The 27,957-nt window shown below is 35.0% G+C and overlaps 2 protein-coding genes across 4 annotated transcripts in view; one reads left to right on the forward strand and one right to left on the reverse strand.

Annotated features, from left to right (window-relative positions):
* Positions 1-11,516, reverse strand: part of LOC119082106 (cGMP-dependent protein kinase, isozyme 2 forms cD4/T1/T3A/T3B) — a 54,650-nt gene extending 43,134 nt beyond the window's left edge. Inside the window, exon 1 of one of the 2 annotated variants that reach the window (XM_037191480.1) lies at positions 11,039-11,516. The gene's annotated coding sequence lies outside the window, so the exon portion shown is untranslated. Of the gene's footprint in view, positions 1-4,226; positions 4,364-11,038 lie in introns of those variants that run through there. The other variant, XM_037191481.1, reaches the window with a different exon arrangement.
* A 6,245-nt stretch (positions 11,517-17,761) lies between these two features.
* The window catches only part of LOC119081894 (homeobox protein ceh-37), a 59,651-nt gene continuing 49,455 nt past the window's right edge, over positions 17,762-27,957 (forward strand). For both annotated transcript variants that reach the window (XM_037191121.1, XM_037191122.1), the window contains exon 1: positions 17,762-18,358. The gene's annotated coding sequence lies outside the window, so the exon portion shown is untranslated. The remainder of the gene's footprint in view (positions 18,359-27,957) is intronic.

Raw genomic sequence — 27,957 nt, forward strand, 5'->3', positions numbered from 1 at the left:
CATTCAATTTTATATCTCATTTAAACTCTGCGCAGTTCTACTGTCTTTTCTGTATTTATCGTTTATGTGTGCATTTCTTGAAGTACTAGATTCGGTTTTGCGAACGGTTTCGTTAACAAATTTGATAATTTTACACGAAAGAGGCGTCCAGGTGTTTTTGAATAAAATTTTTTAACAATTACATCAATCAACCAGCCGCATATTATGCTTGAATTTGGCACTGCACAAAGCTTTGTGCGGTGCTGTAAAAGGAAGTGAGTGGGACGAGTGGAGAAATGACAAGACGGTAAAAGTCTCACCATTTATAATTAAAGGAATTTCGCAATTTGCACATTTTTCTTTCGTTCAATTTAATTCAATTAATTTGACGCATAATTGTGTGTAGTTATCGGAATTTGTGTTTTATTTGCAACTCTGAAAACGAGTTCTCCGATCGAAGGCAATAATTTCAAGCGAAATAATTGTTTTCATTCGCTGCATAATGCCACCAGTTCAGCAGTGCCATAATAAAGAGATATGTAATACACAAACCGAAAATACGTTCAACCTTCTTCTTCCATCAAATAATCCATTAAAGGAAAAACCGTGCAACATTATGAGTATTTATTGCTGATAATTCGATGTCATGTTTCGTTTGTATAATTTTATTATTACTGATGTACCCACTTTACCGGGGAAACAAATTACACATTTAATTCGCTTCGAACCCGATCGCCATGAGCAGTTTTCAATACGAGATGATAATAGAGTATGACATATGCATACATCGAAACATGCCGCAATTCTGTGCGTTAAAATGCGAATGGAAAAAAATTCCGTTTCTCGACAAGACAATAAATTAAAAGCACAAATCTGTCTAAATTTATGTAGACGACGAATGGATTGGATGATTTTGTGTTTCGTTCGGTTTCGAATCGGTTAGATAATATTATGGTAGATTGACGGCAAACCGACGATATATATATTGAATACAAACACATTTTTGCGTCATAAATAACGTGAAATCTCCACATTTAACTGACGTTGTCTAATCGCTAGGATGACATGTTAGGTATTTGTCAATTAAAAAAAAAAATCGAAGAAAAATACGAAGCCAAACATTTTTCCTTGAACTACAAATCTTGAAGCATATAATAAAGCAACAACAAAACGAAACCATAAAAACGGTTGTATGTGCATTGATTCAAAGTTTTTTTTTTTGCTTTCAATTTTTCGATGAATGGTTTCGGTGGCTCTATCACTCCAAATGCAATCAATAAAAAAAAAGAAAAATTGATAATTTTGTTATCAACACACAGATGCCTAGTAGATATTGAGCGATAAACTATTCAAAGAAAAAATACTGTCGTCTCATTTCGGTAGGGGCTATTGGATTTTGTTATCTTTATTCGGTAATTTATGAGACAGTGATATAAAATCAGCGTTATGCCATTTAACTCTTTTTCTTCTGTAAAAAGGTTGCGTCTATATTTGAGATTTTTTTTATTGGTACGTCTAACCGTGGAATTAGGTTCACGAATCACCATTTCATTGGAAGCAATTATCGGTAGCAGAATTTCAGTTTTTTTTTTCAGATTTATTAATTTTATAATTCCGGGACAGTGGTGACTGGAGGCAGTTTTTGTTGGGTTCAATGTATAGTATACAATTCAAATCGGCGCGCCTTAGAAATCGTTTCATTAGTTAATTCCTGTAAGATTTATTGATCGAATTTGTGCGAAATTTCTTTTCAGTTGACGTCAGTTAAAATTAGCCTTGAATTCAGCTGTTATGCAAACAAAATTGCTCACACGTCTTTCTCTTTATTCGGATATAACTGTACACCGCTCGTACGTGTAACTATTTCACCCGTATAAAGACTTATGAGTGTATGAGTGGAGCAGCTGAAAAACAGCTGACGCAAATTAAGGTCTAAATTTCGCTGACACCAACTTTTACACACCTTTTGTGCAATAGATCTATGCCAATGTCATTTGAGACGTCAAATAAGCTGTCAGTTTAACACAGCTAGCCACAATGTATGAAAATTTATATGAAACTTTCATTTTTTGAGGTTAGCTTTGTGAAATTGACAGCTGATTTTAGAGTCTTTAAGATAGAAACTACTATTCGACATTGAACTAATCTATTAATGTTTATGTCGTTAATAATGCGGAACCACATCCAAAAATTTTAATTTAAATCTGTTAAAGTCCTCATGAACAAAATCAACGTTTCAGTAGTAAATGATTCAGGGACTGACAATTCCGATAGAAAACTTCAGATAATCACTTTGAAACACAGCAGAGTAAAGTTCGGGTTCATTTTCATACAGTGCATTAGGTCGCTTATTTCAAGTTACTTATTTTATTACGTTTCAAAAATGAACTGCTCCTGCTTGGTTTTTTTTTACTCTGCCGTGCTTTGAAATAAATATTTTCACGCGACCGTCCCTTCACAAATTCGGCAAATAAACAAAAAAAACTTCTGCTATCGACAGCGTAGTCAGAGCTTGCTTGGAAATTTGTTGTCTTGACGAGAGGCAGGTTTGTATCCACTAGTCAAAACAACAATTTCCAAGCAAGCACGTACTGTATTTAAATATACGGAAGCGATGTACCAACGATTTATAGTATCACCATCACCACACAACCGTAATGACACTATTACTGAAGCATGTAAAGGTCTTGCATTAAACACTAGGCGATACTTTAAAGAAAGGAAGTAATAAATTGGATGATGATATACGGTTGCCGTTAGTTGTAACGTTAGTAAACACATTGTTAAGCCCACTGCAAGCGACAGCATTACATACTAACACTAACGAAAAAGTATAGTAAATTAGCAAAGCATCATTGCCATGCAGCTCCAATTTACATCTAAAATAGTTCTTTGTCTATAAGTTATTTGGAATGAGTGCTCGTTCGCGCGTGTGAATCACATTGGGGAAAGCTCTCAAGCTTCCTCAAGTTCCTCAAGCTCGAATTTAATGTGTTTGTGTCATTTGTTTTCCCGGTATCCGAGTCGAAATTTCCGGGTATCAAAAAACGTAAAGGCGACCCTGTAAGGTCTGATTTCCACTTACCAAAAAAGCACTCAGTGTGAGAGACAAAATTGATTATTTTCAATTTTCGCTTTGTTTACTTGACATCCTTCTATCTCTCACGGCTCTCTCACGGAGTACTTTTTGTTGAGTGGAAACCATACATAAGAACAAGCGATTAGTCAGTTCAGTTCCATCACATTTTTTAAGCGAAATACTTGTCTACGAACAGTAAACACAGCGAAAAATCACAAAACTTCTGAGCAAAACACACGTTTTCTCACACACACTGAAACTTTCCAATCAAAGTTTAAGTTTAATTTCACTGGAACTGTATGATTTATAGTGTTTTTTAACTGCATATCAATTTGATAGTATCTAGGTGGCCTCAGGCACGTTTAACAGCTTATTTATCCATAGTTAAACTTGAAAAGTAAATAAAATTTAAACTTTTTGCAGTCATCACAATTCTGGAAAATTTTTACGCGTTTTTTTCGGTTTGTTTGTTTGAAATGTATTTACCCGGTTGATTCACAACATATGAGTGTTATTGGTAAATTACAGTGTCTGGTCGTAATTATAAGTTTTTATGATAAACACAAAACGATAAAAACGAATTTTACTTCAACATAAATCTATAAAAAAACTCATTTGATAAATAGATTGAATTGAGTGCACAAATATTGATAGATACTAAAAAAAATGAAAAATTATTTTTATAATGCTGGCACGTCATCCTACAAAAGTGTTAGTTTTTCCATTGTATCACCACCGCACTTATTTTTATGTATACCGAAGAGCCAATATATAAAATTAAAACAAATTAAACTCACATGACTTAATCATTTAAAAAAGATATTCATTTCATATACTCAATATTAAATGGTTTACACACTGCAAACATCATCATCGTCGTCGTTGTCGTCTGACACAAACTTTCTTCAACAGAAATGGATTACATTTAAAAAAAAAAAAAAACATTTTTGATGTGATGGCATCTTCGAACCAAGCGAGCACAAACAATTAGCATCTCTTATGTTTTAACATCTTCGGATATTTAAAAGATACGAAGAAAATTGGCGCTAATTAATTAACATTCGGACACAAACATAGCCGTGACAATTAACTATTTTTAGATAAAATATAATTTTAAATGAACCCGCCACCCGATTCGATTCCATTAAATTGCCAAACAAAACCATACCTTTTTAAGTCTAAAATTATTTAAATATGTTTTTTAGCTCTCAACCGAAGCTGGATCGATACGCTTTGACTGTAGACTGTAAATTTAATGTCCCAATAATAAATTTATATGTCAAACCCGTGTAAGAGTGTAAGACACACTGAACATGTTCAATACTTGATATTGTTGTCGGCTATTATTTTGTGTTTATTTGTGCTTATATTTATGAGAGATATATGTATATACATAAAAAAATACATTCACAATTCACTAAATGGTGTTCACGTATAAAATATATAATTTTTTTTTATTATTGTAACAACAACTGGAGACTTCAATTATCAAGTTTTGTGCTGTTGAGTATAACATACGTATTAATACTACTACTGGTTTTCTGACGCTTTTGACTGTTTGTTAAATGTCATTTTTATGAACCGATCATATCACTAGACTGTGAGTGTTATCGTTTTCTAATTTTAAAATGGAAAAAACTTTTTTTTTCTTTGCTGAAAAATGCGGAGAATTGAGTCGCGAGTCGCGAGAATTCAGTTCTTTCGTTTAGTTTGAGAATTATAATGTAATTGTGAAACGGTATAGCACGGTTATACGGTATAGAGTGTACGGTTTAAGTTTAAGAAGCTTTTTTTTCATTCACACATTCGTTCCATGGTGGCATTTATTAGTACATTACGAGGGGCACCCTGAAAGTTTCGGAAATCGGGTATTTGCGGCGCGTAAAAGTATTTGACATGAACATATTCGTAAATTTAAATATTTTTTTGGGTAAATAGAAGACTCAGATAGAAAAAGAAATTATACTAGGGCATTAGGGCGTACCATCTAAAAGTTACACTACAATTTCACGATTTTAGCAAGTTTAGACCAATTTCACTATTGTTTGGATCGCAGTATTGATGTGATACTAGCATTATTCGATGAAATAGCCCTAGAAATAATTCCCTAAGGAATTTTAATACATTTCGTTACCAATTTCTGTAAAAATCTATAGAATTAGATTCACATGACATTTCACTACGAGAGCGGCCCCACCAGATGGATCAGGTTTCTACGAAATCAAAATTATTTTACATAAATTATGACTTTTCTGATAGCTGAGAGTCCAATGAACTAGAAAAATACTTCAAGTCATGAAAATCGGTTTTTCAGGCAGACCTGGTGGGTCAGAAGTCGATGCTTCCACTGTTCGCCATTACTAAGAAGTGTCACAATTTGAAAGCCGCGTATATCATTATTATCTTGATAGACCATACTTTACACACAAACATACAAATTAGCAAAAAAGTTAATTTATAAATGAAAAAAACCCTAAACCAAACCTTACTACCAAAAATAAATTCCTTTATTTTCCAAATGGCCGACAAGCCTTTTTATAAATGTTCCTCAATTCTCACTGAAATCTTCTTTTGTGATATTGAGTCGAAATTTACGAATATGTTCATGTCAAATACTTTTACGCGTCGCAAATACCCGATTCCCGAAACTTTCAGGGTAAGGATATTTTAAGTACCACGGTACTCCACGGTAGCGGAAAAAGTAACTTCTCTGAAAATGTAACATAGAAGAATATTTTCATTTTTTTTTTCGTCATTCGAAAGAGCTTACTAACCGCGTCTAGAATCAATCTTAACTGGCTGGGTCGGTCACTTTGTCAGGGATATATTACTCTTCGAAAATGGTGAAATTTTGACTTTCAACAGTTATTGCTCCGTGAGCAAATAACCGAAAGCAATATTTTTTACACAGAAGATATTAGAATTGTTCCCTCTACCGATCCCCATTAAAATTTGTGATCAGGCTGTGTCTGACTGCTTGTGGTAGCGCATCCACTGGTTCTCAGAAACGGCTCAGCGGTTCGGGCTAATTTTTTCCTGTGTGATGTTCTTGTCCATCACTCATTATAAATATGAAAAAAAATTATTTGTGGTCGGCGGTCCCTATTTAATCTCGTTTCAAACCAACCGTATACCAGACTGTGTATTTCAACGACATGAAGTTTGTGGCACTCGGAGAAAAAATTGCAACTCGAGCAGAGAAATGAGTGAACTTGTATGAAGGTATGAGGGTTCACGAACTTCCTCGGGGGCCGTGTATATAAATTTAACTGAAAAATCACAAAAATTACTTTTTCAACGTTATCTTTTTTGTGCTTGTTTTTAATTCTTTTCTCCCGCTTCTCCAGCGATAGATAATCTTCAAGGCCGTTTGAAACGTCATCCACGTTTTAAAAGAAATGTCTAATGATCAACGAATAATTTTGGGCCGCCGCCTATCCTTCGTACGTTTTAGGTCTTTTTTCTTCAGAAAAAGCGACCTATTATGGCCGCTTTGTCTGTCTGTCTTTTGTAGCTGGCAGCTGCCAGATGGATATGACATTCAATATTGTAAAGTCACCATGAGCAAATCAACCCCAGTCAAATGATAATTATTTGTTATCCGATAACTGATAGCTTACAGTTAACATTTCAATTCGAAAAAATTTGGTAGTTGGTAGCTGACTACCAAGATTTTGATTAACTGCCAAACGTAAGACATTCGACCACTGTTTCGATCTGAGAGAAAACTTAAAACGTCTTACGTCTTTCGACGTTTTGCATTGATATGCAGTTCAAAAATACCATTTCACCATAGAGCGTTGTATCGAGTACCCCTGTCGCCATGGCCTGATGAGAAAAACAAAACGTCTGACTGATGAAATTATTCTACCCGCTTGCCTATTTGAAGCTTAATTTTTGGTAGTTGACTACCATGCTGCTTGCCTATTTATAATTCGATAATTTCTAATTTGGCAGTTGACTACCAAACTGGTGCACATGTTTACTGTTCAACAGCTATGTGGGATATCTTGGCACAACTCAATGTTTTCAATTGAGTTGTGATGGATTGAGTTGAGATAACAATAGATATCTCAACTCAACTCAGTCCATCTCATAAAACATTGAGTTGTGCCAAGATATCCCACATTCAACAGCTGAATATCGACTGAAGAAACTATTCTTACTGCTTGCCTCCAGAAAAATAATTAAGAAAAGAAAAACGAAGAGAAAAGTGACAAATGATTTCCATTGACGACGAAGTGGAGAAAGAGCATTTCATCCGGGAAATGGAACGAGTAGTATATGCGATAGAAGGTAGGCTGTACCTCCAAACACAACGCCAGGCATTACCACTGTTGTCGGAACCAATGAGTTCACCCTTAGCTGGTGAATCGTTACGTTCTTATTTGCTTCACGATGATAAGGATACGTTGCCACCGCTATCCGATACAATGATTTCCGATCAATCATTTAGATTACAACCGTTGTCCATGTCCAATAACGATTCCATTGACACTTTGCCTCTGTCGTTCGAACCAATGATTTCCGGTGAATCGTTTGCATTGCCATCGTCTTCGTTGACCAGAAAAGATGTCACAGATATTTTGCATTGCCATTGCCATATATGCAGTGAAAGTTACGCAAAAAAGGTCCTTGAACGATCATATGCAAATACATCAGGAAGAACTGATTCAATTTGTGTAGTAACAGCAAGGAAACGTTACTTGACGCAGTACATAAAGGCTCTGATAGGCCCAAAAGCTCAATAATTTTGTAATTTAATTTAGAAAACCGCGAAACACAAGATTCAAATACTGTCTCAAATACTCGTTAATTTAAATGAAGAATCATTGAAAATATAAAAAACCTCCACATACAACTTGCGTCCGTAACAGAGTCATAGCTTCGCTTATCGGTGACTTTGAAAGTCTCATACCAATATGGTTTCAGATATAAGCCAATCTCATAAAAACCATTTTTTTTAGTTACAACTGCTAAATAAATACAATTGTTCAGTTGTTCTAGTTTCGAGAGCACATAGTATGATATCTATCTCCGATCTGCGTTTCCTTTACATTACATACGTAAAATGACGACTTTTACAGCTAGACGTTGGCTAACAAAAGATAAGATATTGAGTGATATATAGAGCTCTCTGAAACAGTTCCGTCGGATGATGAAAAATGTCTAGATGGAATGCGTCAATGTGTATTTATCATAGACAGACTACAATATCATCAGCAAAGTGGCAATCGTTCACGGACGAATATATCTAGTGCTCTTATTCACAATTCGATGTTTTTGCCATTTGCGAAAGGCTAAGTAGAGATTCGACGCTTAAAGAAATTTGGTCCCAACTTCATGGTAGTTCTCAGGCCTTTTTGAACGTTTCTATCAAAAACATTTTAAAGACTTTATTCGAATGAATTCGTAGACTCGGTGGGAGCTCTGGATCGGTATTACAAAGTAAAATGAACGAGAGACACATCTAATGTACTATACGAAGGAGAATATATCGAAGATTTCCATATTTGACGAGAAGCATCAATTGGAAAATGACGCAAATAGATGGACACGATGAACTTCATTAATTTAATTTACAACCTGAGAGCATGAGCGGTAGAGTAGGTATATGAATTAAATTATTAGCCGGTTTTGAATTTTGATATTTAATTTGCATTTAGGATGAAAGAAAATGACACGATGAACATTTATGCATCATCTAACTACATTCTTGCGTCCACTTACAAATACACACTGTATGTAAGGTTTGTTGTGAGATTATCATCAATTAAAGCTACTGATTTTGCATACACAGCGAGTATAGTTCGTTGGAGGGGGAAATTACCACGAGAAAATTGTGTGTCAAATATTTTGCAACTTTCGTCTTTAGTGTCAGTAATTTCTAAAGCTTACATGAGCCTATCCCATGTCATTTTTAGTACAATATGTTATCAATCTGCGGCTGAAACTCAACGTTCACTTATCAATGAAGAACTTCGTGATGGATTAACAGAAAGCAAAGACATCCAGCGGTTTAGAAATTGTATTAGACAGACCTACTAGCCGCCTGAAGGTACAGATTGATGATTTCTATTTTGAATGATTGAAGCAAAGGACAACAAGGAAAGATTAGACAATTTATGAAATTACCAACATCGGAAATTCGCCTGATTTCCAGGACATTTTTTGATGTTGACATTGTTGACTGTAACACTTTTTTGGATTAAAAAAAAAACTGTTACAATGAGGAAGGTCGTAAAGCTCTAGCTACGATCTTGCACAGTCTGTTGTACGCTTTTAAAAACCAAACTGAGCCAAAACCTTGTCTTTCTTAATTTCCATCCCTAACAGGTCTATGTCATTTGGAAAGATCGGTTAAAGCTAAACAGTCCAATGAAATTTTGACAGAGAATGTATGGATTATCTGTCATCATTTCACTGCTACCGAAAAAATTGTTAGAAAGTCCATACATTTTCTGTCAAAATTTTATTGAACGGACTGTTTGATCAGCTTAAGTTCTTATTTTTTCCGTTATTCTTGCTGATAAGCTAAGATCATTATTGGCCCTTGAGGTGGGCGAAATCTTCCGACAAAAAAATGACTAACGGAACAACAAAAGAAAATATTAAACGCAAACATCATTTACTGTCAAAATGTATGACGAATTTAGTTTCTATCGACTCAAATTAATCTGTTGCCTGGGTGTCGATTCTCGTGAATTAAAGAATTCTTAAATTGACAGTTGTCACCTTAATAGTGACGAATCGTATGGACCACTCTCAGCATTATGGTGACAACTGTCAAGTAACGAATTCTTGAAGATACGAATGCATTGAAAATCAGCGCCCTGATAAGTTACTGCGTCCAGGGCGCTGATGCTAGTGAATTTATGAATTTGTAACTTCAGAGTGTAAATCAGCTTAAATCTAAGAGTGGTCCATAAGATTCGTAACTTTTAAGGTGACAACTTTCAATTTACGAATTCTTAAATTCACGAGAATCGGCGCCCAAAATTTGTGTGTAATTAAAGGGCAAGTGATTTTGTAAACATCAAAGGAATTGAATAAACTCGATAAGAACGGAAATCATCCATACATTTAGACAGAAAATGATCTATACAATTTGGTGACAAAAAGGCGAAACCTGTAGCCCGAAAAACCGGCAACAGACTGTTATGCAGAGAGAGAAGGAAATATAATTTGGACCAGTTATTTTAACTTGTCTTGGGGGACATGTCAAAAATGTGTACGAAAATAAGCAACGACAAGTACCCCAAGGCAAGTTATAATTAACCGGTCTTCGGAATTCTCTCGCTCTGATAAGTTTCATCGCGCTGTCAATTTGAATTCATAGAATTCATAGAATATCGCGAGTACAACCGTCGATATCCATAATTGAATGAAAAGTAAACAAACACCATCATGTTATACAATGTTGTCATACTATATGCTAGCTACACAGAGACCTTTTATTATTTAGCTGTTCAGAAAGACACTATCGATATCACATTATCACACAGAACATTTTATTGTACAAAAATGGTGTTACATACATAATCGCATTATATTGCATTACACTCATACCAGTGTATAGGTATATTTATGACAATCATGTTTATGAGAGATTAAAAATAAAATATATTCGGAGTGTTTAAAAATAGATGCGTGTGGATGTTGTGTGTATATATGCATTCTATATAATTGTGAAATGTCCATGGGTATATCGAACACAATGAAAGGAAAAAAGATAAAAATAGCTCTGAAAATGATGATCACTATCATTTTGAAATTAAATATTAAAATTCAAAATAAATTTATTTATTTTGAAGTGACATTTTCAGATGTTCCACATTTTGTTTCTCAAAGTCATTCCGTTATTATACTAATATTACGATTTGGTCACTTCTCTCGATTGAATTGCACTCAATTAATGACGTTGTACCATTTGAATGCAATAATATGTGTGAAATTCGGACAACAACAATAACAACTTACATGATTGCTGATAAATTCACGAATCCAGTACAAGGAAAATGATTAAGTCGAACAACACCAAAATTAAAATCGCGAAAAATTCCTGTTTGAACTTTGCACACACTAGCTCACACACGTTATATTCTAATTTGAATCGCACAATAAAAAAAAAATTGTCTCATCACCACTTCTCGCACGGTTTTTAATCGAACAAAATGCACCCGTATTATCACAAAATTCAAGTGGTAAAAATAGACGAAAAACTGACCCACTCAAATCAATGTTAAATTTATTATTAAAACATTTATCTTGGAACGATCCACAAAAAAACTTTTTTTTGACCACTATCAAAACTGGTTGCTGTCACACATATATTTTGATAATTTTATTTCTGTCAAGTTGGTACGACACCAACACACTGCAATGTCGAGTTTAAAAATGCAATTTTTTATTTAAGTCCGGGAATTTGATCAATTTTTCGTTTCTCATTCGAAAATATTGGATCGAAGGAACACTACTGAACACTAACCGAATAAGGTGGACCTCAATTGTGGAAGACTTAAGCTGAGGTAAGTACAGAGCGGAGATAGATTCTAGAATCTTGACATATGATAGAGATGGATTCTAGATCATTTTCACAAAGTTGTTGGTTTGAAGCAACTTTAGTCTCCAGATTTTTTAGATTTGTTATTTGGTGTAATCAATTCATAGAACTGCGTTTATTGCCGAATTTAATTTAACTATTTAATTATTACAAGAACGCCGACGGACTAGGTGTTTGTAAGCCTTCAGAAAACCTAGGCATTTGTAGTTTAAGTGAATTAACCTTTAGAAAATGGATCGCTTAAGTGTTGAAGACTTAAATTTACAGAATTTTAAGTCCAATTCATAGTTTTGACTCCGCTTAGCTCTCCGTTTACATGACGTTTCGATTGATTAGATGAACTTTACATTGTTTCAATTCCAACTATCAAGTAAAATGCTGGAAGACGGAGGCACAAATTTCTGGAAAATGGACGACTGTGAATTCGACTTTAACTGCGAGAAGTTAAAAAAATATTTCTTTCGTTCAGGTTTGTTCACGGAGTACTTTTTGTTGCGTGGAAACTATGCTTCACTCCATGGTGACAGGCCTTGCTAGTGCTCAAAACAAACGAGCCATTGAAAACGTGTCTTGGTCCTAGTTTTCATTTACGCAGCAGTCGCGATTTTGAATAGAAAAAGTTCTGACTCGTTTGTTTAGAGCTTAAGCGGCTTAAGCTCTATACAACCGTTATGGTCGTAGTTCTCATCAACGCGGGACTTCTAACTTTTATATAAAACATCAGATTTCACTTCTGGCCTTAACAAAAAAAACGTAATTTCAGCCAGAACATCCGCTATACCAATGTAAAGCGTAAACCGTTTTCATTGTAATTTTGAAAATGGTGAGTAAACGGTGTGTAGTACGATTCACACTTTAGTTCTCCCGTAATCAAAAATTCGATTTTACTCTCTTCTCTGCGCCATCTCCATATTAACATTGGAAACATTGTAACAAAACTTTGCCTTCAGCTCCATCTGTATTATGTATGGTGCACAGTGTGCACACTGTATGTATCAAGCTCTCGCGAGCTTCAACTTTCACCACTGGTGCTTTTCTTAAACCCAACACTCATTCATACCATTACCATATACACATCTAGCTGGTATGCATTTCAAACTTCTTTTTTATTTGTTCTTTGGATAAATGTCATGCGGAATAAAATCATTGGTAAATTCGTGTAATGAGAGAGTGCAAGTGGTATCAGATACGAATGCAAAAATAATCCAATTTTTTTTTTAAATTTAAATGAATCATATGCATTGCTTCTACACTGAGTACAATAGATTCCGGGGTAGTTCTGGCGTTATTGTTTTCTTCAGACGGAAAATGGGAGAATTGGAACTGCGCAAGATGTCCATATTTATTTTCTCCGAGAGAGACCGTAGGCTCCGCCCTCGATAAAATTGCATTTGCTATAAGTAAGTATAAGTGGGAACTAAACACAGAAAATGTGATAAGGATTTTGGTGAGAAATGATTGGATTTATTAGTAATATAGAGCTACATTGCTTTGTGGAAATGTTCCTTCTTACTCCAATATATAGTTATGTATATTCTTCGTGCCATATATATTACGAACGTACAATGTAGTATACGTAAATGTATAGATATTTCGATCAAAATAGACTATAAAGTTGGAAAAGGTATTCGTTTTTTTCCTTAAATATATTTTCTGTATTAACGGGATATATGCATAAGTACAGCCCGAAATGTATATATACAGCCCGTACTTTATACAGAATTTATACGATCAATCAATGGAAATGAATTGTGGTAATACAGAAAAAAGAACTCTCTGCATCGGGTTATAAATGGTTATCTAACGGTAAATGGCCTGGTCGTCGTGCATTATAGCAATTTATCTAAATGGAATAGTTTTTTTTTCTTGCTGGTGCTTCTGCTGCTGCTGCCCTTCTTATATTATGTGGCTTCGGATTGGGAAATGGAATAAGATAAACGTAAAAAATAACGGAACATAAAGGAAATATATATGCGAATGAATGAATATGTATCCATCGGAGAAGAGGATAAAAATGTTGTGATGTATATATGCATGTATACATCTAGTCGGGGTATAATCGCGTCCAATAATAAATTAACTTTTTCAATTGGGTAGAAAGCTACTTAATTTGAAGAAAAACCTCAAAGATTTAGCGAGTGTCTGATATTTATATTTCAGATAAGATGTGGAAGAAAATCGATGCTTTATGACTGAACTGTTAATGTATTTCCGAACAGCCATTTATTATCATTTCTCTTTTATATGGCAAAAAAATAATGTGTTTGTCGATGGTGTGTGTACATTTTGCAAATCGTACATATCATTCGTAATTACATAACGAACTCTCACAGGGATGAAGGTCGAAAGATAGTTTTCTGCAAGCCACATTCAGATCACAAATCACAAGTAATTGAATAACAAAAATGTCAAGGACTGAGTGGATTGGTAGATGATTAGATGAGGAGAAAGATGATTTTTCTTAATTATTCTGTTCCCCTAAAACGAGTAAAAAAGTCCTCACAAAAGCCTCAATCGACCGAAATCAGACATCTTACTGAGGCAGTGGGGAAAAACTTGTATGAAAAATTCCACTCAGAAGTCTGCATCCGGTCGAATGAGGGTCTAGAGATTTCAATTTTTTACTCTGGTAGTCTATGTTAAAAGACTCTTTTTCTAGGTACTTCCATACCAGAACGCTCACCTCCAGTTCCTACTGAACATCTCTATTTGCCGAGGGGAAATTTACGCGAGCAGATACTTGGAACAGGTGCTGTTTGTTATTGGTGACCAGCGGAAGTGCGCAAATACAAGGAACTAGTACGCCAATAGACGCCAATGAAAGTAGACGGGACAGAGTTGGCTTGCGTAGCTTCTCCTTCGATTTCTGTGTTTATTACAATAGGTTGCGTTTGCTTCTACTTTTGGTTTTTACTCCAAACAGCTGGAAATTCTGATATCTTTCGAAGGACAAAACAAACATGAAATAGATCTCGAGACATTTTTGAATTTGGACTTGCTTTTCGGCGATTTTGGATTTATACAACGCACTGCAAGGATGAGTGGTGCTCTAAATAGAGTCCTGAAACTGGACAATGTATCATACAAACGTAAAACATTTTTATGCATTTTTAGAGTACATTCTGCAACTGACCACTATAATCACTCATGCTGGAAGTGCGTTGATTTATAACTTTAATTCAAATCTTAGCAGAAAACTAAATTCGAATTTTTTAATTGTGGTTCAATTCAGCTCATCTCATTCATTACCGTATCGTTTTGTACTCATTAAATTTGTCACTTCTTTTGTTTGGAGTATCGTTTGCCACAAAATCTTTTACTTCATTTGTTCAAACATACTTTTCACTATATAAGTATACACAAATCAGCGTCTAATTTTGTCGTTATTGTCGATAACAGATGACTTACCGACAACGCGATTTAACAGACTTTGCATACAGCCTGGGACAGTCAAAAAAGTGCATTTTTATTCTATACGTGGTTCATCAATTTCAGCTGTTTTGCCATTGTAATTTGTATTGTTAAAACAGCTGAAATCGATAAACACGAAAATCATAAAAATACACTTTTTTGACTGTCCTTGGCTGTATCATTGAATCTTTAGGTTAGTTAATTAAAAGTTCGATTTGAGTTTGTGAGGCGAAGGCGACCAGTAATCTAGTTTTGTCACATTTGGGACAATCACCATGAATATTGTAGGCAACTATATATAACTTCAAGAAACGACGACGACATTTCTCAGTATTTTAATTTGTGTTCGTTTTCATTCTGAGTTGTTTGTAAAATCTTTTCGAATTTAAGTGAGTCTGCTCGCAAGCTTTTGTAATTTTTGTTATTTCATTTTCGTTGCAATAAACAAAGGCAATGGGAGAAAGGATCACAGCATATCGTATCAGGGTGAGTTTAAGTATCTCTAATCAAATCTGAATAAAATGAACACTGGAGATGTACTGTGTATATCGATTTGCCTAAATAACCTCCATACAAACAACACACACTCTACGGTCGAGATGTGCGTCAAATTCGTCTCACTCTGCTCGGAGGGACCAGCAGTTTCATATGTTTTTTCGTTTCACCCTGCCAAACAACCTAAGTGGTCCTGCGTGAAATAACGCTGACGCACATCTCGATCATTAATCATGCGTTGTATCATTAAAATATTTACATTTTATTCGTTTCAGTTAGTGATTAAGTTAATGATCAAAACGTATCACTGATCGGTGAAGAAATCATCAGGGATCGCGGATGCACAGGTATCAGGGAATACATTTTGTCGATTTACTTCTTTTGGTACGATCTTTTCTGTTGAAAATTACCTAACATTTTCAGAACGAATACATTCAATACAAATTGCGTATATTTTTAGCGATATCAAAATCCTCGGTTTTATTCATGCAAGTTCTGACACATTGAGACTCAACACTAAGGTTACACTTTCATGTAGTTTCCTCCAGCTGGTCGTGGTCGTATGCGCGTTTTTTTAACCAATAGCAGTGTGTAAGTCGGGACTTTATATTGAATTATTGGATAGCCAGTTTTGGGTTCGAAACTCAACCGCAACACAAATAATTCGTTTCATCAGGTTGTTGTCCACAATAATGACATCTGATGGAATCGGTTATAGGCTGCGTGTTGGATTTAGTACCGATAACGACTTTTTCTTTTACAAGTAAGTTCGTTGGTCATGGTAATGTCATTCAGAGAAAAGCCCGTTAACGGTGAGTGTTTTCTACTTTTTTCAACGTTGTCGGCGTTTTATGGAACTCACTTACACATTTCGTATTTCGTTTCGCTCGAACCGAACCAAATTTCTGTATGAAAGACCAGTCTGTTTCTATTTAGTCTGAGTATGAGCTTCACAAGAAAGTACACATACATACTCTGGTGAAGATTAGACGGCCAGCTAAAGACGAAACGAAAAGTTGAATCGCACAAAAATAAAATTTAAAATGAAATTCAAATTTGTCGTAACTCAAGGCGTTGATCTGGAACCTGTGAGTCTTCCCTTCCGACTATTTTTGAAAACATCAGAAACCTGAGTCGTCTATTCAACAATTCGACCGACTAGAGTAAAGATGAATCTTTCGAATATATTTTAAATCTTTATCGGGCTCTTGTCTCAAATTCAATAAGTCAAAAGAAAATGTAAATTAAAATCAACCGCAGGGCTTCACTCTAATTAAAATTGGCTAAATATTGGAATGTCAGACGTAACAAAGACATCGTCTTCCTGCTTATAATTCCATTACCAGCGCAATCTGTGTGCTACATTGCCTATATATACGAATGTAATAAATGTTTCATCAGGGAAAATAGGGAAAGTATTGCATAAGTTTTCTGTACTAGCTGACGATGACAACTTTCCAACCATCTATCTCTTACTTTTTCAATTTATTTTCGAAAAGTCCATTATTAGACTTGTGACTCCATCCATCCGCTCGTATAAATACGTAGTACATAAATTTTGCTCAGTCAGTTCATTCAATTTGACCACCACAAAATGTCCATTTATTCGTGAAGATGAACGTAAAAACTTCCCATCCCCATTAAGTATGCATCCAACTTGAAGATTTTATACATGGTAAAGATGAATAACACAAAATTGTAATTTTCATTATGGAGAAGAAGAAAAAAACCATCTGGCACAAAGCAAAATTGTAAAGAATATGCGCATAGAAAATGACTCTCAAAAACAACTCAACACCATATCCATAAAGCAGCTCCAGAAATATATTTTATAACCAAATTTTCATTCTGCAAATTCTCAAATACGCTTTAAACACAATTGCGCGACATTTAAATTGTATAATAGAATCAATTTCAAATTTCTAACCAATTTCATAAAGACACCAAAAGCCAAATAGAATTCAAATAAATTTATGTTGCCAAGGGGCGGTTTTTCTGTGTGTGTCGGTTTTATGTGTGCACACGGGTTTTCTGCAAACCATAACCATAAATATATATGTTGCTCGATTTTCGTATAAAAACAACTCTTGAGGTGGGCGGAGTCACTGTACAGTGAATGAGGGAAAAGCTTGAAAAATTGAGAATATCAAACAAAAAGGGGCCATAGAGATCAAAATGGACTGTTAGAAAAATATACCAACACTTTTGCATGTAATATGGATTCAAACATGAAAAGTGGCGGAGAGTAGTCGTACAATGTTCATTTGTTCGAAGGCTTTTTTTTATATATCTAATCGTAACGTCGGAGTCATCGTTATTTGATTCGTACACTTCGTGGTGAATTGACGTGTTTTGATTTTTCATGTGGCTTATTTCAATGGTGAATTTCATACATTTGTTTCTCATGTGGATAATACGAAAGAGTTGTGCCAATTAATCGGAGATGTTGTTGTTTTTTTTTGATGGGATAGGCAGCCACGGTATACATGAAATGGGATTCTAATTAGATTTTCGGTATTCAATTTACGCTGTGATATATAGGGAAAGTGTTAATAAGTTGGCTCGGTTATATTTTACAATTTTCGCGTTACGAATCGAGCATTTCCGTGCGAATTTTTTGTTTGTTACACACGACGGGATACAAAACATTTTATGCGCGATAATTTAATTGAAAGTTAGTTGTGCTGCTCGGGACCTAAGAGGATTATAAGTTGTTTTTTGTATGCTTACTACAAGTTGGACGTTAAATTAAGAACTAACTTTTTTTTGGAAAAAGTGAGCGGGAATAGTCCCGCATAAAGGAAATCATCATTTTCACAGACGGAAATAAGGTACAAAAAGTTAATTTAGTTAATAAGACTGTTACAGACTAACATATGGGTAGTGCAAGCATTTGACCACTTTTATTATCGGGTCTATTACCTCCATTGATTAATCAGTCGATTTCAAATCTTGTACTTCAATGTTTTTAACATCCATTTTACCATATTATCCAGAGCTTATCATTTTTATATCTATCTGCTATCGATAACAGATGAAATGTTACATAATTAGAACTCGTAGGCTGTTCTGGCTACATGATCTATTCTAAATAAACTTATCTCTCGCTCTCGCTATCTTTCCCGACGCAAATTTTTTCAATTGAAAATTATCTTTTAATTCGGCAAACCTTTGTCAAAATTCCTTTGTTAACTTGCTAGTTCAAGGGCATTGTAGCTTACATTGTCTAAGACTTTACACAGTCTCACTTCCTGTATTTATTTCACTATTTAACTAACAAACCAATTTCTCACTTTCACCATGAGTGTAGGCGCCACTCTTGATAGTCAATTATGACGTTAGAGAACGAGTACAAGTTAATTAGTAATTACCGAAAAATATCCTCATAGTGACATTATATCTCCGCACCACCTTTACCATTTGAATATCCTAATTGGAAATAAGGCAATTGTCTTCTTGAACCAAGAAGAGCGACGCCTCTCAACTTGAACGCCTTCGATCAAGATGTACTAAAATAGCGGAATTTCATCAACATTTTATGGGCAACTATCACTATATGACAAAATGGAACAATAGTCAAAACAAGGCTGCAGATTTATTATGTCTGGCTCTGACAACTTCTCGTTGTTCCTTTCAATTTATAACTATCATTTTCGTATTTTTTTACCTTTATGATCACTCATTATTACCAGATCTGGTATTATTGGAGCTAAATCTACTACTTTATTTCTTTTAACATACTATTCCCATCGTCGATCTACATAACAGATGACTAGTCGGTTCAGTTTTTTTTAGTTTTTTAATTGCACTGAGGGACAAATAGTTTGTGAGTAGCTTACACTAGTAAAGTTGTTTGGATCATGCTTAGTATCAACACTGATTTTGGTAGAATTACGTTTTCGTAGGAAAATTCCAAAACGGAAGTAATCAATTTCAGCACATGCACGCCGCGAAACTTTATCATATGGAATGCAGGGCTTCTTCAACTTCAAATTTGCAATTCAAAACATTTAAATTACACTTCCTCTTCGGATGCATCGACTTTCGTTAGACTACATCGTTTGTTCAAATAGTGACTATTATGTGAAACAAAAGCCACAACGTGCCTTAAACAGAAATTGATATGTTCTTAACGTTTAAAAAACTGCCGGCATGCCTGAATCAAGGTACAATCACTAGTTACTTGAAAAGCTTCTTAAACTCTTTGCTAATGTTGGTTACAAAATCTTGTACTTCATTAGTTTTCAACATATTTTTCTATATAAAGGAACACAATCCAGGACACTTTGTTGTCGTTCCTTGTTTCCTTATTAGCAGTGAATAATCAGCCTAACTTTTCTTTGTTCTAATTTCAACCTTTCTCGTCTCCAAAATCTGTTGCAATCGGTTTTTCGCCAAATAAAAAGAATAAAATTAACCGTCGCATCATCAGCACATCTGTGTCTAAAACCATGTTAGCTGCACACTCTTCATGTTGATCTAACCGCAAATCATAACCTAAAACTCAACAGAATACGTGTATGCGTAGCATGAATAAAATAAATATAGAATCTACCGGACGTAAATGTCAGGATGAAACGAATGATCATAAATCGTCCAATCGAATATTACAATTAAAGCGCGCGACCTTGCATAATAATATCACAAACGAACAAAATGCATTTATGTCGCATAACGGGGCATCATCATCATCATATGAAATGCGAAAAGCTACTCTCTAATAGCTATAATGGAACATTATTATCCAATTATTTAATTTTTGATAGTCATCGTGTTGTCGCGCAGCTCTTTATATATCTGATGTGTGTGGTGTTACGTTTTTTTTAATGCAGCCTCTGTCATCGTGTCATCGCTTTGAATGTGTTTATTAGAAATTTAGGTTCCACTGCTCATAGTGTGTGCTGTTAATTATGCTTAACTGAACTTGTAATCGTCCTGCAACATCAGATAGGCATTTTGAGAGTCCGGCTTATTTTCGTGACGAGGTTGAGTAATTCCGCGAGTAATGCCATACAATTTAATCATTTTGATGTCTTTTGAATTTTTCACTTCTGTGGAAAGTGCCTAGGAGGAGACCAGATCTTTGATGGTATTTCTAGCCGAGAGAATTTAAATACAAAATTTGTTTTCTTCACTTTCCTTGTACTGAACACTATACAGAGCCTACAATCTGAAAACAACATGAGGCCGATCGAAATGAATTTTGTGTGTGTTTTTTAGGCTGGATGCGAACAAACCTGAGCTGAAATGTTATTCTCCGATACGAAGAGATTTTTCGACAAAAACCTGTAACATTTCCCCTACACTTTCAATACGTAGCTGTTGACCTTCAGTGATTGACGGTAATTTTTAGCATCTGTGCTCAGTCCAATGTCCATATTATTTCCGACTGTCATATACATTGATGTTCCATAAAAGCCAGGGACAATTTTTGGGAAAATAATTTCCTGAATTTGCACACATTTTCCAGAATTTTATTACGAATTTTCCCAAAAATATTCTTTGGGAAAAATTAGGAAAATGTCGGAGAATTTTGAAAAATCGCTTTCCCAAAAATGGTCCCTGATTTATAGTTGTTCTCTGCCAGACGCCTGCATAATGAATGTTTAAAATCAGCAAAGCTGTTTTATCCCGATTTTATTTTTTTAAATTTTAAATTGCGGGCAAATAATCCTCTTTGCGCCCGAAATACAAAATAAATTGTTTTCTGACCGACTGATAATTATATTTGCCACATTTAATGTGTGCACATACGCTCCAAAACCGAAACTGAATTATCGAAATTGAACAAATTATTGGCGTAAAATGGATAAAATTCAGTTTAATTTAGCATGATGTGATGACTGATGTATAACAACACACTCGTATACACAACACACGTTTTGCTCATTTCAATTGAATTGAATTGAACGTTTTCCATTGCAATGCCAGTTGATATAAAATGCAATCTGAAAACCCATAAATATCAATTAGAATGCATTTAAATTATTAATTATGACCGTAAAGGCTTAATCGTTCGGTTTTCAATTAACTAACATAAATGATGCGATTTCCAATAAAATTTGATGCTTTCATTCTAATCTCACCCTCCCATGTTGTTGGTGATTGTACACTGATGGCCCATTCAAATAATAATTTTCTTCAAAAATCCATCCTCATTATCCTTAACAGCAATCTCGACCAATTTTATTTTTTCATTGAATTAGCCTGGAACTAAAGGATTCGATGTGATAAAAAGCAATCCTAATTGCTTGTTGTTGGTTTTTTCCGCTCCTCGTTTTTTTTTTCCCTTACAACAATTTCCATTCAATCCTATGTGCCACAATTCACAGGAAAGGAGAGAATAAAGCAGCACTTGAAAATTCAAATTTCTTAGATCGCATCGCAGTTTGAAGTACGCACACTTAATGCGCGAACAATTACGACAATGTTTTTTGTTTGTTTGTTGTGCTGAACGCGAATTAAGTCGACGCGTTTTTATCAGCACCACTGTGTTTTTAGCTATTAATTTTAGCTTCGAATTTGCATGATTAAGATTATAATAAAATAAACCTCAAGTGGCATTCAGGTTAAATTTGAATTAAAAATTTTATTTGAAATAAGAAATTTGAAGAGTGGTGTGTTTGTACTGTTATTGAGATATGAGAACATTCCTGAGAGGATTTATTCATTTTATTTAAAGGTTTCGGCGAAAACTGTCAACCCAGTTTTTTAGGGAAAAGAACCTACCCTTCATAGGCTAGTAACAGTATGTTAAACTAATGACGTCACGGATTTTGTTTCGGTCTCTTGGTGGTACTAAAATCAACTAGGGATAAAAAGATGAAAAGTAGAGTTTTTGTGTGAATTTTTTTGATACGAGGCGAAGCCGAGGTCGGTAAACACACGAAAACAAGACCTTTCATTTTTATACCGACTTATGTAATGGATTTTACATGCTATGCTGAGAGTGTCGAAAGAAGTGCCCGAAACATGAAAAGTGCGGTTTTCGACTCATGTAGCCTAGCATGTAAACGAAATTTAATTTACTAGGGATGTAAAGTCGCTTTTTCGTTTCCCTCCCTTGGGAAAATTCTTTATATCGCTCTTAAAGTAAAAAATATTATGCACGTATGACAAAGCGGTCGAGGCTTGCCGAGACGGCTTGTCATACGTGCATATTCTTTTTTATCGCATAAGCGAAAACGAGACATATGCGAATGACACTTTGACAATTTACAGAAGTATAATGTTCGTTTATATATCCTAGGTGAATAATTTTTTCGGGGAATCACACCGTGTCGTGTATGCGATAAAATGTAATACTACACTCGGAAACCCTCGGACAGTTGTGCTCATCTGTATACGAAATATTAAATTACTTCCTTAGTTGTGCTTCGCTATGGCCGCAAACATCGATCTTGTTGGAATTTCTTGATTTATACCATCGGTACACAAATAACTGTTTCTTAGAATTTCTAGTTGTCCAGTGACAGTGACAAACACTACACATAGGGCACGGTGAGGCTTAATTTTTTTAAATAAACGTGTAAGTTAACAACCAGGTTTTTTTCATAAGTGAGTTGGGGGAGGGAAGTGATATTCAAGTAAACAAGTTTTAGCAAAATCCCCTTAGCTGTTCCTGAGAACCAGCACCAGCGTCAGCCAGGGCTTGTGAAACAATGAGGACGTAAGATTTACATTGGAATTGGTAGAGGGACAAATTCTAAGATTTACAGTGTAAAAATTATGGCTCTCGATAATTTCTTCATTGAGCAATAGTAGCTAAAAGTAAAAATTTCACTATTTTAAAAGACTGATATCTCCTTTACAAAGCAACCGGGGAAGCCTTTGAATGATGATCCCAGACAAGTTTTGCGAACCCTTTTGAACAGCAAAAAAAATATTTTTGAATCGAAGTTTTCTGTTACATTTTCAGAAATTGCTCTTTTAGGCTACCCTCGGTGAATTCCTCTAGACAGCTCCAGATTTGCGAGTAGAGTGACCTCAATGCAAAACTTTTTCATCAATAATTCTTGTAAAGCATAAAGTATGGCATATTTGGTATCGTTGTAAAGCTAAGACCCAGGCTACCATATAAGCAACCAAATTGACGGGAAATACTCTTACCAGTAAGGTATTGAAGCGTCCAAAGTTCACCGAGGGTAGCCTAAAAGAGCAATTTCTGAAAATGTAACAGAAAACTTCGATTCAAAAATAATTTTTTTGCTGTTCAAAAGGGTTCGCAAAACTTGTCTGGGATCATCATTCAAAGGCTTCCCCGGTTGCTTTGTAAAGGAGATATCAGTCTTTTAAAATGGTGAAATTTTTACTTATAGCTACTATTGCTCAATGAAGAAATTATCGAGAGCCATAATTTTTACACTGTAAATCTTAGAATTTGTCCCTCTACCAATTCCAATGTAAATCTTAAGTCCTCACTGTTTCACAAGCCCTGGCTGACGCTGGTGCTGGTTCTCAGGAACAGCTAAGGGGATTTTGCTAAAACTTGTTTACTTGAATATCACTTCCCTCCCCCAACTCACTTATGAAAAAAACCTGGTTGTTAACTTACACGTTTATTTAAAAATTTTAAGCCTCACCGTGAGGGGCCATTCACAAATTACGCACTCACCTAAGGGGGGAGGGGGGTCAGAGATTAGACCTTTTTATATGAAAAACGCGTGCGAAACGGAGGAGAGGGGGTCAAAAATTACCCGTCCACCGCGTGCGTAATTTATGGATGGCCCCATAGTCTACAGATGTAAAATAAAATTCAAATTTCATCGAAGGAACGAGAATAGTTATTTGTGTACCTGTTTTAGACGATTGATTTTAGACAATTTCGCGGATTGTAGGCCGGACGAAGTGAGTACACATGTAAGTTTTCATGCAAAGGACCGAAAACCCGAGAAAATTTGAAAAATTGCCGTCATTTACGGCCTCGAAGCATGAGAAAAATTGTAAATTCGACCCATCCCCTAATTTTGCATCAACTTGTTACACACTGCAACGGCATCGCGTTTTAATCATTAAATCTGTTATACTTCTTTCGTCAAATGTTCTGTTTGGTAGAAAATCTCTTACTTCATAAGTTTGAACATATATTTCGCTATATGAGGTTACATTAACCAGAGATAATCGTTCATTTTTGTCGTCTGCAGTCGATAACAGATGATACATTTGTATTTAACAAAATATGTTACGTATTTGAATTCCTTCATGTACTGGCAGTTAAATTGTCTTCTTCATTACATTCTTTTCCATCCATCTCTTTTATTCTGTCGATGTTGACCATTGTAACAACAATGAACTGACAAGACAATATGGTAGCTTGTAGGAAAGAGGAAAGGAAGTAATTGAGCAAAAAGGTGTTTAAATGATGACATTGCTGAATGCAGTTTCCATGCAGTGATATACAATACACACAGTTCAAAAATTGAATTAGTATAGCTTTTTGCTTTAGTTTAGCGGTAACGTATAAAGTAGAGCACAGTTTAAGGGGGTACGAGACCGTGCACGATTTCAATTGCCACAATCAAATTCAGAAACAATTGCTTTAAATTATGACGGATGTATTTTATACAAGTTGAATATTAAACATTATATGCTTCAATGCAATATAGAATCAGTTTGACTCAATCAAAAATATTATTCGCGCATAACTTTACAATCCGAAATGGTAGAGACCAGAGCCGTAGCCAGAGTGATTTATCGGTGAAAATTTTAGTTATTTCAACTTCTTTTACGACAATAATAAATATGATCAGCGTCTGTTGCTTCTATTGATCTGAAGTATTATTTAAAACAATATCACAATATCTTTGATCAGAGCAGTAATAATTAAAAATGGCAAAAAAATTGTTAAAATTAATGAAGTAATAGATTTGGCGGAAAAAATCGATTAAGGCCCGTCATTGGTAAATGACAAGACAGTTTCCCGAAAATGTATGGACAATTTTATCACAAAAATTCACCGAAAAGATTCAAAGAAACTCACCCATGATGCTTTCCATTGTATTCGTGCACCGTCTCTTTAGGTACCCAAGGCATATTTAAACACTAAAACACTTTTTACTCGATGCAAAAACAAAATTTATTTTTTGTTTTGTCGCGACAAAAATACAGAAAATATTTCGACACAACTGTGACACTCCGCTATTATAAGGACTAGAATGAATGTTTGCTGTGTTCACTTCGGCGGTAAAATATTTTCATTCAAAAAAGTGCCCGACACTTCGGCGATGGTAGACATTTATTAAAATTGTAACCTCTCCCACTTCTTTAGTAAGCTAACAAGACTTCGCTGAGTCTAATTATGCCACCTCTTTGAACAAAAATATCGGCTGAGGTCGAATAATTCTCCGCTGAGCTTTAACAAACCTCCGCTGAGCTCTAATAATTCTCCGCTGAGCTTCGACAAACCTCTAATGAGTTCTAATAATTCTCCGCTAGGCTTCAGTAAGAGTCCGTCAGATCTTAGCACGTTGTAGTAAGGCAATGAAGCTAAGCGTACATTCAATAAGCATCAGCGGATACCTAATAATTGTTGCTATGATTTAATAAGACTCCACTTAGCTTTGGCAGATCTCCGCTGAGTGTCCGACTCGCTCCATTAAGCCTTCCTGCAACTTGCTTAGGCCCAACGGGCACTTCCTGAAGCCTAGCGGAGAATTATTAGAGCTCAGCGGAGGTTTGTTAAAGCTCAGCGGAGAATTATTAGAACTCAGCCGATATTTTTATTCAAAGAGGTGGCATAATTAGACTTCGCAAAGTCTTCTTAGCTTACTAAAGAGGAACGAACATTTATTTACGTTCAGCGCAGTCTTACGAGAGGCTACATTTTTAATAAATGCTCTCCCATCGTTGAAAGAATGTCCACTGAGCTCTCGTAAAGCTTTAAAAAATGGTCGATGAGCAATAATGTATACGCTACCCTTTGTCAACCGTTTGATGATTGTTTGTAAACGTCCGACACTTTTTTGAATGAAAATATTTTACCGCCGAAGTGAACACAGCAAACATTAATTCTAGTACTTATAGTAGCGGAGTGTCACAGTTGTGTCGAAATATTTTCTGTGTTTTTGTTGCGACAAAACAAAAAAAACTTTTTGTTTTTGCATCGAGTAAAAAGTGTTTTAGTGTTCAAATATGCCTTGTCGACCATAAGAGAATATGCCCGAATACAATGGAAAGCATAAGAGGTGAGTTTCTTTGAATTTTTTCGGTGAATTTTTGTGATAAAATTTTACACACATTTTCGGGAAACTGTCCTGTCATTTCCCAATGACGAGCCTTAATAGAATAATATTTAATTGACAGATCAACTTCGATATCCAATCGATGTCATAACCAGTGGATGAAAAACATTCATTGATGATCAAATCTATTACTTCATTAATTTTAACATTTTGTTTACCATAAGAGAACAAACAGTATAACTGAGGTAATTATTTACTTTTGTCGTTGTTGTTGACAACAGATGATGTAAGCGCCTCGAAGCGGTCAAGACTGCTGTGATTAATTTGTAGAGCTCTAGCAATATTTTAGAAAGAGTATTGAGCTATGGTTCAAATAATTTTTTTTTTCGATTACGACAGAAATGTAGTCGTTAAAATGCACAATCCTCACAGAATGTAATTTATGTAGGGTTCCTATTACTCCTTTCGAAGACAACTAAACTTCGAAATTTTCTATAAATTTTTTTTTGCTACTTCGTTTGTTTTTGTACCTTTTAGTCAATAGAATCTAGCTGGACCAAATACTGAGAACTATTTCACAAAATGTCAATCAAAGATTCACTAAATTTAGTGAAGAAATCGAAATTTGGTGAAGTTCAGTGAAATATTAGCGCTGGAACCTAGAATGTAGTCTCAGTTCGAAAACATGATTATGAAAATGCGTTTCCGATGCACCATTTAAGAATTATTTATTTAACAAAATATGTTACGTAAAACCACTGTCATCTAATTGTAAATCTCAGGAATCGTAAAAATGGCTCATAGAATAAGTACTCCAACCTCAGGTCAGATATCTTATAGCTCCTGTGATGAATATGAAATTGACCGGCACTATTGCTACTACTGGGTGCTATTGACACATGTATTACGAATAGAGTCTCTTGGATACTATTAGCACACAAAGGTTTTGTATGAGGAAAATGATTTTGTATGATTTCGTCAGCAAAATTGGTGTGCCAATAGTACCCAAGAAAGATTATTCCAACGCTTATGCTAATAGAACATTTGCACATTTGTCGGCTATGTCATTTGTTATTAACAGAGACGAAAAAAAAGGCGACGAGCTCAATGTAACTCGGTATTCTATAGTAAATAAAATGTTAAAACTAGTGAAGTAACAGATTTTATGAGAAATACTAATACTACGATAAAAAGAAGTAACAGATTTGATAGTACTACTGGTGGGGTGTTTGTCATCCGAGAGAGGTTAA

This window comes from Bradysia coprophila, unplaced genomic scaffold (genome assembly GCF_014529535.1).
Source record: "Bradysia coprophila strain Holo2 unplaced genomic scaffold, BU_Bcop_v1 contig_373, whole genome shotgun sequence".
Classification (NCBI taxonomy): domain Eukaryota; kingdom Metazoa; phylum Arthropoda; class Insecta; order Diptera; family Sciaridae; genus Bradysia; species Bradysia coprophila.